General features: G+C 37.0%; 1 pseudogene; it reads left to right on the forward strand.

Moving 5' to 3' along the window:
- Nucleotides 1–3089: 3089 nt before the first annotated feature.
- LOC109255056 (protein BRICK1-like) lies at nucleotides 3090–3344 on the forward strand (annotated as a pseudogene).
- Nucleotides 3345–12931: the final 9587 nt, after the last annotated feature.

Below are 12931 nucleotides of genomic sequence, written 5' to 3' on the forward strand. Positions count from 1 at the left end.
ATTAGACAACAAAAAGAAATGAAAAGCATCCTCATAGGCAAAGAAGAAGTAAAACTTTCACTATTTGCTGATGACATGGTACTCTATATAGAAAACCCAAAGGACTCTACCAAAAAACTGGTAGAACTGATACACAAATTAATTAAAGTCTCAGGATACAAAATCAAGGTACACTAATCTGTTTCATTTCTATACATCAATAACGAAGCAACAGAAAAAAGATATTAAAGAATCAGTCCCATTTACAATTATACCCGTCACATAAGCTACATAGGAGTAAACCTAACCAAAAAGGAAAAGGTCCTGTACTCTGAAAACTAAAAACAGTGATGAAAGAAATTAAAGAGGACAGAAAGAAATACAAAGAAATTCCATGCTCATGAATTGGAAGAACAAATATTGTTAAAGTGTCTATCCTGCCCAAAGCAATCTAAACATTTAATGCAATCCCTACCTAAATACTGTATTTTTTGCAAAGCTGAAACAAAAAATCCTAAAATTTGTATGGAACCACAAAAGACCTCGAATAGCCAAAGCAATTCTGAAAGAAAAAAAGAAAAACTGGAGGCATCACAACTCCAAATTTCAAGCTACAATGGAAAAAAGACAGACACTTCAACAAATGGTGGTGGGAAAACTGGGTGGTGACATGCAGAAGAATGAAACTGGACCACTTTCTTACACCATACACAAGTGTTAATTCAAAAGGGATGACAGATACTAGTGTAAGTCCTGAAACTATCGTATATGTGCTGCTGAAGTGAGCATTTGAGTCCTGAAACTATAAAAGTCCTACAAGAGGACATAGGCAGTAAGTTCTTTGACATTGGCTATAGCAAGTTCTTTCTAGATATGTCTCCTGAGGCAAGGGAAACAAAATAAAAAATAAACTATTGGGACTACATGAAAATAAAAAGCTTCTGTTCAGCAAAGGTAACAGTCAACAAACCTAAAGAGCAGCCTATGGAATTGGAGAAGATAATTGCAAATAACGTGCTGGAAAAAGGGTTAGTATCCAAAATATAAAAAGAATTTATCAAACTCAACACCCGAAAAGACCAGTGTTCCAATTGAAAAATGTGCTTAGGACATAAATACACATTTTTCCAAAGAAGATATACAGATGGCCGGCAGACACTTGAAACAATGCTCGACATCACTTATCATCAAGAAAATACATTTCAAAACAAGAATGAGATACCACCTCACACCTGTCAAAATGACAGAACAGAAGAAACAACAGGTGTTAAGGAGAATGTGGAAAAAGGGGATCACTCTTAAACTGTTGGTAGGAATACTGTTTCCTCAAAAAGTTAAAAATAGAACTGCTTTGGGGCGCTTGGGTAGCTCAGTCGGTTGAGCATTCAATTTTGGCTCAGGTCATGATCTCATGGTTAATGAGTTCGAGCCCTGCATTGGGCTCTGTGCTGACAGCTCAGAGCCTGGAGTCTGCTTTGGATTCTGTGTCTCCCTCTCTCTCTCTCTCTCTGCCCCTCCCTAGCTCATGCACTCTCTCTCTCTTTCTCAAAAATAAATAAACACTGAAAAATTAAAAAAAAAAATAGAACTACCTTACCATATAGTAATTGTACTACTGGGTATTTATGTAAACAAAACAAGAACACTAATTCAAACGGGTGTATGCACCCCATAGCAGTATTATTTACAATAGCCAAGATATGAAAATATCCCAAGTGTCCATCAATCAATTAATGAATGGATAAAGAAGTGGTATATATGTACACACAATGGAATATCACTCAGTTATAAAAAAAGAATGAGATAGTGCCATTTACAATGACATGGATTTATCTAGAGTATTATGCTAAGTAAGTTAGAGAAAGACAAATACCATATGATTTCATTCATATGTGGAATTTATGAGATAAAACAAACAAGCAATGTAAAAAGGAGAGAGGGGCACATTTGGCTCACTCAGTTTTAGAGCATATGACTCTTGATCTTAAGGTTGTAAGTTTGTGCCCCATGTTGGGTGTATAGTTTACTTAAAACATAAACAAAATCTTAATAGAAATTGAGAGAGAGAGAGAGAGAGAGAGAGAAATCAAAAAACAGACTTTTACTTCTAGAGAACATTCTGATGGTTACCAGAGGGGAGAAGTGTGGGGGATGGGTTAATATGTGAAGGGAATAAAGGAGTGCATTTGTCATGATGAGTACAGGGTGATGTATGGAACTGTTGAATTATCATATTTTACACTCAAACATAATATAATGCTGAATGTTAAATAACAAGAATTAAAACAAGCACTTACATTTAAAAACAGGAAATATGCACTAAACGTTTGGCCAAGTAAACAGTTCATAAGCTGATTAGTATGGATGAACCATCTAAACAGAAGCCAGGATCTGTTATTCAAGGAAATAAATAAATTACTCTGAAGGCAATTCAGAGATTATCAGGACTGCCACTCTCATCACTGGCCCAGAGTACAAGAGAAATGACTTCTGAATCTTAGATTTCCATGTATTGTGAACATTCCAAAACGGTGGAATAAGGACATCCTACAATCTAATCTTCCAAAAAATGAAACAAGAACCCTGGGGAAAATTGTCAAAATGAATTTTGTCAGAACTCTGGAAATGACCAAAGGCTTACAATAATGTGAGGAGTACTAATTCAAGAAACGCAGCTAAATCTTGGTAAGAACAATGAGCTTTTTGACAGTTTTATCTTGCTGCATTTTCATTTTACCAGCTCCACAGTGGCCTTGAAATCCGCTAACTTTGAAATTATAATGTCTGTGAAATTAAACAGACTCACAACTGCTAGATAAGTCAAAATGTGTTTGGAACCCAAAAATATCCTATTCCAAGAGAATTATCATTATTTGGTCTCAATAACAGCTCCCAGAGAACATCCTCTCAAAGGGCTTTTCTTTACTTGATCTTACACAGAACTTACACAGTGTTAAAGAGCTTATCCTTGGCATTTATCAAAAAAAGTATCAGTGGCAATGTTAAACATTGGAGGTTTTGGAGGTGGCAATATTAGCTGGGGGGAAAAAGGCTGACAAAAAGCTGAACAGAAAAAGCTTGGAGCAGTGTCTCTTCCTTAGAGGACAGCCATGGTGGGTCAAGAGGATCTGGTGCTGGGGGAGATCCACCAGGACAGGGTGGACAATGAGTACATTGAGTTCATCAAGAAAGTCATGGACTTTCTCAACTTGTTTGATATCTGTTGTCCTTCAAGACTTGTAACACTAAATGATAAATTGACAGCCCTCTAATGGAGAATAAAGTACATTGAATCATGGATGAAAAAAGGTGAGACCCTCACCTGGAACTATACCATGTTTCTGCTGGGAAGTTGCTTTACATAGCACTGATCTAAGTGGGAAGTGTCCCAGCAGCCTGTTTGATTCCTTATCCTTAAAGAGCAACAAGGCTTACTCTAGTTTTTCTGTTTTTAAAAGCATGGCCTTTGGGTTCAGCCATGTACGTTGGTGTGTGATGTGGGGAGAAGTCCAGGGGAACCCTTGGAAACAACATTAGGCATTTTAATTTTAAGTAACATTTTGTAGAACTATTTGTCAATGTATTTGAGGTTTTTAGAACCAACAGCCTCTTTGTCAATGTCTTCAGACTTTTCTTAAGGCTCTCAATGTCTCTGCATTATTTCTGTAAACTCTTTATCTCCTCTCCACTTTTGGTAGGGGGGTGGGAGTCAGTTCTGGCTAAGACATTCATGCGTTGGCAAGGTGGCTGCCAGAGAATGTTGTTGCTAACCCATCAATTTCTTGTCCTTTTGAGAAGGTCAAAGCCAAGCACTCATTTCACTTGAAGGGATATTTTCAGAATTTCCTTTTTGTCACTTGCGGTGTTTTTGCCTGTCATATTTCCGTTAAAAACTCCTAAACTAAAAAAATAAAAACTAATAAATAAATAAATAAATAAATAAATAATAAAAAAAAATAAAGCTTGGGAATGAGATTTCCTCAGAGGTCTTTAAATAGCTCCAAAATATTTCTGGAAATCTAGAATTACATGTACATGTTCCCAACTGTGTGCATGCTCATAATTGACCTGAGAAGGACCTAAGCCCTCTGGATGACTGATGACTCATGAGGATCTACACAAACAAGTAATGAGGGCTAAAAGAGAGTTATCCACTGCCTAGCTAGGTGTTTAAGGCATGCTTTAATATAGAGAAAGTGCCTTGGCAAAGACTGGGTACCTATTATTTTCAGGAATTTAAGAAAATCTCTGTCCAGCCATTAGCCAACTACCAATAAAACCATGTAGAACTTGAGTGGCTGCTCATAATAAGAAATAGAGAATTTACAGAACTAATAAAAGAACATCAACAACCAGCAGCAACAATAACACCTACTAACAACAACAACAAACCCTGGAGAGAATAGGAGATTTGATTATTAATGCTGCCATGATAATATCATTTAAAATATCTATTTTTCAATAAAAAAGAAATATATAGAGAAACAAAAAAGTAAAACTCATTTATGGGGAAAAAATGAACCAACCAAAATTATCTATAAACCAAGACACTGGAATTACTAGACAAAGACATTGAATCAGCTATTATAAAAATGTTCAAAGAACTAAAGGAAATTGTGTCTAAAAAACTATAGGAGAGTATAAGAATAATATTTTATCAAATAAAGAATATAAATAAGGAGATGGAAATTATAAGAAAGAAGAAAATGGAAATTGCATAGTAGAAAGTTTAATAACAAATGCAAATTTACTAGATGGTTTTGACAACAGATTTGAGCAAACAGAAGAATAAATCAGTGAACTTGAAGATAGGTCAATCAAGATTTTTTTAATGGAGGAGCAGAAAAGGAAAAGGAAGGAAGAAAAATAAACAGAGCCAAGAGATTTTTGAGGTACTATCAATTGTGCTAACATATGCATAATGGGAGTACCTGAAGGAGAGGAGAGAAAAAGGTGTAAAAAGAATATTTGAAGTAATAATTATCAAAAAACTTCAGATATTTGATGAACACACTAATGTACCGATCCTATAAGCTCAACAAACTCCAAGAAAGATAAAATAAGATATCCACACACTGACACATATCATAATTCAGCTGTTAAAAACCAATAACAGAAAATCTAGAAAACAGCAAGGGAGCAGTGACTCCTCAAATACAAGGGACCTTATTATTAACATCTGATTTCATATAAGAAATCAAGTATGGCAGGGGCACCTGGGTGGCTCAGTTGGTTGGGCATCCGACTCCAGCTCAGGTCATGATCTCATGGTTTATGAGTTCAAGCCCCTCATCGGGCTTTGTACTGATAGCTCAGATCCTGAAGCCTGCTTCAAATTCTGTGTTTCCCTCTCTTTCTGCCTCCCCCACTTGTTCTCTCTCTCTCAAAAATAAGCATTTAAAAGATTAAAAAAAAAGAAATCAGGTATGACAAAAGGCAGATGAATGAAACATTCAAAATACTAAAAATGAAATATATCAACCAAGAATACCATATTCAGCAAAACTATTCTTCAAAAATAAAGAATAAATTAAGATTTTTCTAGAAAAAAAATTAAAAACAGAAAATTTCTCACCACCAGAATTCCCCTTACAATAAGTAATAAAGAGTCCTTCTGGCTGAAATAAAAAGATACTAGACTACAGCCAAATCCACACAAAAATATAATAAGTTCTGATAAGGAAACATACGTAGTTTAAAAAAATGAGTACAAAGTAGTGTTTTGTTTATTAATCTTTTATATGCCTGATTAAAAATAAAGCTGCATAAGGCAAAAAACATAAATCTGTGCTGATTAGCTTATAATTTTTTAAAATGTGATTTGTATGAAATAATAGTACAAAGAATGAGAAGGAATATGCCTATGTTGACACAAAGTTCTTGCCTACTATTGAAATTAACTTGGCATTAATCTGAACTAGATTGTGATAAATTAATATGTTAATTGTAATCTCCAGGATAACCACTAAGAAAATACTTTAAAATATAGTAAAGGAAATGGCAAAAGAATTAAAATATTACATCAGAACATATCTATTTAACAAAGAAGACAATAACGTAGGGATAGAGAAATAATATAAGGAATAAGACATGTAGAAAACAAAAAAGCAAAATGATAAATATAAATGCTACCTAATGAGTTATTATGATAAATGTATGGATTAACACATCGGCCAAATTGCAGAGATGACCCAATGGGTTGAAAAACATGACCTAACTATATTTGTCTATAAGAGACATACCTTCAATTCAAAGAAAGAAAGTTTTTTTAAAAAAAGAATAAAATAACTTATACCCTATGAACAGTAACCAAAAACAAACAAACAAACAACAACAACAACAAAAAAAAGCCGGCCTGGCTACACTAACATCTGGCAAAAGTCATTAGGACAAAAGTTGTTACTAAAGGAAAGAAAAAAGGCATTTTATGACAACAAAATAATCTACCAAGAAGATGTAACAATTATAAACGTATATACACCTAACAACAAAGTCTCAAAATACATGAAGGAACTATGAATTAAACGACTTAATAATAATAGTTGGATATATCCATGCTGCACTTTTAATAGAGATAAAAGAGGTAGACAGAATATAAGCAAGTTGAAGATTTTAACAACCGTATAACCCATCTAGGCTTAACAGACTTCTATGGATCACTCTATCCAACAGCAGAATATACATGTACTCTCAAGTATACATGCAGTCTTCAGGATCGATTATATGTTAGGCCATAAAACAGGGCTCAGTAAATTTTAGAGCATTTAAATCATATAAAACATGTTCTCCATCAACAACCTAATGACATTAGAAATTAATAACAGGAGGAAATTTTGGACACTCACAAATATGTGAAAAGTAATCAACACAGTCCTAAATAGGCAATGGACTGAAGAAGGAATCACAAGAGGAATTAGAAAATATTTTAAATCGACATAAACAAAAACACAACATACCAACAATCTAAGATGCAATACAAAATAACATTTAAGCAGCAAATTTTTAGCTTTAATTGCTTTATTCAAACAAGGAGAAAGATCTCAAATTATTGTCTGAACCCTACACCTTAAGAAACTAAAACCCCTCTTATATGGTCAATTAATCTATAACAAATGAGGCAAAAAAAATGCTATCAAGAAAATATAGGGTTTTCAATAAATGGTGTTGGGAAAACTGGACAGCTATATGCAAAGAATGAAACTAGACTGCTTTATACACCATACCCAAAAAATAAGCTTAAATAGATTAACGTCCTAAATGTGGTACTTAAAACCATAAAATTCCTTAAAAGAAAGCATAAATAGTAATCTGGACGTTGGCCTTAGCAACATTTATCTGAGTATGTCTTCTTAGGCAAGGGAAACAAATGCAAAAATAATCTGGGATTACACCCCAAAATAAAAAACTTTTGCACAGTGAAGGAAACCATCAACTAAATGAAAAGGCAACCTACTGAATGGGAGGAAATCATATATCTGACAAAGGGTTAATATCCTGTCTATGAATGATCTTTCTTCCCCTTATGTAATTTTTAATTTTAAGTTAACAGAATCCAGAGTTGGATAAGACTTCAGAAAACAGCTAGTCTCATGAATGTGGGGAATAAGCTGAGGAATTCCCTGAGCATTCACTGATGGGTTAACAAGGCATAAAGAATTAGAATGCCATAGGATGTTCACACCCAAGTTTGGGTGAACAAGATTAGATGAATACGTATAGAGAGGGCGGGACAAAGGCCCCAATACAAAGGTATATGAGGTAAATAAGATTAGGTATTCAGGGTGGATATGCACCCCCCCCCCAAATTAGTACTATAGCAGAAAGCTGCTTTCACAGAAAGGAAGGACCAAATTAAGTAAACAGGTAAATAGGGCTATACACTGCTGCGGGGTGAAGTTGCCCAGAGCAGAGCTAATTAACAAAAGAAAGGTGCCTTGTTGAACCTGAGGTTGCGTGCTCTGTCTTATCCCCTAGGCTAGCTAAGATAGGCACCTAACACTCCGTGTCTGCCATTAACCATCTGCCCTTTGCCAGGATTTTGTTTTATATTGACCCAAACCCCTAACACTGTATATCCTCAAAACCGCTTTCCCTCATGCCCATGAGTTAATGTTCAAAGATTTATTGTCTCTTTGTGCACGCCCATCACCATGTTTGTAAACATTCTGATCCTAAAAAAACGGAGCAAGGACCCTTAATCGGGGCTCTTGTCTTCCCCCAGACATAGCCATCTCTCGCATTTTAATCCTGCCTCCTGTTTTCTTGCTAGACAAGAAAGAACTCTAGACCCAGGGTCTATGACACATGAACTCTTCTTAACTTTATCTAACCTTTCCTTGAATATCCCCAGTGACATAGAAATTCATAATTCACAGTAAAACCTATTATATTTTGATGTTCTAATTTTTCAAATGATTTTTAATGATTCAAAATCTATCTCTAATGTCCATGAATTGGCCTTAATTCTGGCCTCATTAATTTATTTATCGTCATAATAAATATATGGTGGACACCAAATTAGGTAGTGACATTGCAACAAGACAAGGGAACAAGACAGTATAGTGGGTCAAGACAGACATTAAACATTGATCAAGCACCGTGGTCTTTCCCTGGCTTCTATGAAGTCATTGACTTATAAAGGAATGTAAGAGAAAGTACAAGTACCTAGTTGGCAAGAGAACTATTGAAATAGTGAATGAAAATGAAAATAGAAGAAGACTATTTAGATACCAGCAAGTTAGAGACATCAATGGACCAGAAGGTAAAGAACAATTATGATGGGAATGACTGAACAAACAACCTGGGAAGATAGATAGGAAACTGTGGTGAGAAAATAGGATGCTTAATGTGGATTAGAGAATTTTGGGGAGATGACCATGCTGACGTAGAATAACCATGGGAGAAAAAAATGACAGTATTTTAGGAAGAAAGACTTTGACCCGTATATTATGGTATTCTATGAAAGAGAGAAGTAGCCAAGGCACAGGAGAAAATGGTGTAGAAAAATGACATGTGGCTCAAAGATGCAGGGGTATTCTATGAGAGAATGGGAAACCATTGGGTTGGAAGAAGGAATGGGGAACAAATGAGTACCAAACCACCTCCTGGGGTGCCTTGGTGGCTCAGTCGGTTAAGCATCAGACTGGCTCAGGTCATGATCTCATGGTTCATGGATTTGGGCCCCATGTCAGGCTTGTGCTTACAGCTCAGGGCCTGGAGCCTGCTTCGGATTCCCTATTTCTATGCAACTCCCCCTCCCACTCTCTCTCTTGCTCTCTCTCTCTCTCTCTAAAAAATAAATAAATATTTTTTAAAAAATTTAAACCACCTCCTGATGCTGAAGAAGCAATGCTTGCAAAGAACACAGACTCAGGTAAGATAAGGAGATGGCTGGAACATTCCCAGAAGAAGCTGAATTTCTGGATAAATTTGCCAATTATGAAGCAGAATCTTTTGAAGTTACAGTGATAGGAAATTGGGTGAAGAGAACATTGATCAAAATCAAGGAAATACAACAAAATATAAGTTTGAGAGTGCCTTAGAACTCTAGGTGACAAAGCACAGTCTGCACAGCTAGGGGTTGAGGGCATTGCAGAGAGGTGAGCAAAATTACACAATACATCCATTAAAGAGTAGAAAGAAAATATTAGAGATTCTATTTATATTGTTGATTCTTTTCAAGGATTTTTTAACTCCTTCAAAAACTACTGCCATAGAGAATATATGGCTATGCCTTCTACTTTATGTTCTTGATGATAAACAAAGAATTAGAGGCATAGAAAAATAGTCCCCAAAGAGAAGCATGGGCATTGAACTCAACAACTACTAAGCTGATGTGATTCAGCAATTGCAGATGCAGTATTCATTACTTAAAACCAGGTACTTCTGCATACCTCTTACACAATGGAGCCCATTTTAAAAAGAAAAAAAAATAAGACATACAACTTCAGTGCAAACCACCATTTAATTACCAATGTATACTTTATCCATTTTACCGAATCTGGTATAGAATATAGATATTTGAAATCCATATTCTAGGACAAAATTTTTTGAAATATTGTTGACACATAATATTACATTAATTTCAGGTATATGATGCAGTTATACAACTCTATACATTGTTATTTCCACCACAAGCGTAGCTACCATCTATCACCATACAGCACTATTAAAATTGTACTGACTATATTTCCTATGCTATACCTTTCATCTCTGTGACTCATTTCATAACTGAAAGCCTATACCAGGGGAGAAGATGGCAGCATAGGAGGATGCTGGGCTCACCACCTCCTGCTGATCACTTAGATTGCACCCACAGCTGCCTAAATAACCCAGAAAACTGCCAGAAGACTTGTAAAATGGACTCTTGGGAGCCAAGAGTAGACAAGAGGCCCACAGAATAGGGTAGGAAAGGTGGTGAGGTGGTGCATGCTACACGGACTGGTGGAAGGGAGCCAGACAGTGGAGGGGCAGCCTTCCCGGCAAGGCAGAGCCCCAGAGTCTGGCTTGCAAAAGCAGAGGGGCCAGGCTCCGTGAATTCTGACAGCCAGCGGGACATAACATCTGGAATGTTATAAGTCAATAGCTTTGCTTGGAGAGAGGGAGGGCGAGAGGACACCAGGAAGGAGAGTTGTTGAGCCCCCAGAGACAGAGCTCAGCTCAGCGGTGAACAAAGGCACTGGCCAGCGCCATCTCCCTCTCCCATCCCCCAGCTGAAATCCCAAAGGGAACCAGTTCCCCTCACTGAAATGGCTGGCATCACACATATGCCATATGCCTAATGCTGTGCTTCTGTGGATCCATCACTCTGACGGGTCTGCCTCCCTCCTGGTGCTGCTGGGCCCCTCCCACAGGGGACCAGTGACGGCAAAGTGAGCTGAGCCTGTCCCTCCCACCCATGTGCACCTTGCGTATCGACCCTGGCTAATATGCCAGATCCCATAAAAGTAGCACCACAAGCCTGGCAGTGTGCAAGTAGCCCAGACAGGGGCCACACCACTCCACAGTAAGTCCTGCCCCTGGGAGAGGGGAAGATAAGGTACACACCAGTCTGACTGTGGCCCCAGCGGTGGGCTGAGGACAGACATTGGGTCTGACTGCAACCTCACCCACCAACACAAGTTACTCCAGACAGCACAGGGGAAGTGCCCTGCAGTTCTGTGCCACTCCAGGGACTATCCAAAATGACCAAATGGAAGAATTCTCTTCTAAGGAAACTCCAGGAATTAGCAACAGCTAACGAAATGATCCAAAACGATTTAAGCAATATAATGGACAATGAATTTAGAATAGTTGTCATAAAATCAATCTCTGGGCTTGAAAAAAATGTAGAGGACAGCAGAGAATCTATTGCTACAGACATCAAGGGACTAAGAAACAGTCAGGAGGAGCTAAAAAAATGCTATAAATGAGCTGCACAATAAAATGGAGGCAACCAAAGCTCGGATTGAAGAGGCAGAGGAGAGAATAGGTGAACTAGAAGATAAAATTATGGAAAAAGATGAAGCTGAGAGAAAGAGAGATAAAAAAAATCCAGGAGTATGAGGGAAGAATTAGAGAACTAAGTGATGCAATCAAGCGCAACAATATCCATATAATAGGAATTCCAGAAGAGGAAGAGACAGAGAAAGGGGCTAAAGGTGTACTTGAACAAATCATAGCCAAGAACTTCCCTGATCTGGGGAAGAAAAAGGCATTGAAATCCAAGAGACACAGAGAACTCCCTTCAGAGGTAACTTGAATCGATCTTCTGCACCACATATCATAGTGAAACTGGGAAAATACAAGGATAAAGGGAAAATTCTGAAAGCAGCTAGGGATAAACACGCTCTAACATATAAAGGGAGACTGATAAGACTAGTGACAGATCTATCTACTGAAACTTGGCAGTCCAGAAAGGAATGGCAAGAAATCTTCAATGTGATGAACAGAAAAATATGCAGCCAAGAATCCTTTATCCAGCAAGTCTGTCATTCAGAATAGAAGCAGAGATAAAGGTCTTCCCAAACAAACAAAAACTGAAGGAATTCATCACCACTAAACCAGCCCTACAAGAGATCCTAAGAGGGATTTTGTGAGTGAAATGTTGCAAGGACCACAAAATACCAGAGACATCACTACGAGCATGAAATCTACAGACATCACAATGACTCTAAACCCATATCTTTCTATAATAACACTGAATGTAAATGGACTAAATGCTCCAACCAAAAGACATAGGATATCAGAATGTATAAAAAAACCAAGACCCATCTATTTGCTGTCTACAAGAGACTCATTTTAGACCTGAGGACACGTTCAGGTTGAAAGTGAGGGGAAGGAAAACTATCTATCATGCTACTGGAAGTCAAAAGAAAGCTGGAGTAGCCATACTTATATCACACAAACTAGACTTTAAATTAAAAGCTGGAACAAGAGATGAATAAAGGCATTATTTAATAATTACAGGGTATCTCCATCAGGAAAAGCTAACAATTATAAATATCTATGCACTGAATGGGAGACCCAAATATATAAAACAATCACAAACATAAGCAACCTTATTGATAAGAATGTGGTAATTGCAAGGGACGTTAATACTCCACTTACAACAATGGATAGATCATCTAGATACAGGATCAATAAAGAAACAAGGGCCATGAATGATACATTGAACCAGATGGACTTGAAAGATATATTTAGAACTCTGCATCCCAAAGCAACAGAATATACTTTCTTCTCGAGTGCACATGGAACATTCTCCAAGATAGATCACATACTGGGTCACAAAACAGCCCTTAGTAAGTATAAAACAGTTGATATCATACCATGCATACTTTCAGACCACAATGCTATGAAGCTTGAAATCAACCACAGGAAAAAGTCTGGAAAACCTCCAAAAGTATGGAGGTAAAAGAACACCCTACTAAAGAATGAATGGGTCAATCAGGCAATTAGAGAAGAAATTAAAAAA

Source organism: Panthera pardus, unplaced genomic scaffold, assembly GCF_024362965.1.
Source record: "Panthera pardus isolate Hobbes unplaced genomic scaffold, ASM2436296v1 HiC_scaffold_27, whole genome shotgun sequence".
In the NCBI taxonomy this organism is placed as follows: Eukaryota; Metazoa; Chordata; class Mammalia; order Carnivora; family Felidae; genus Panthera; species Panthera pardus.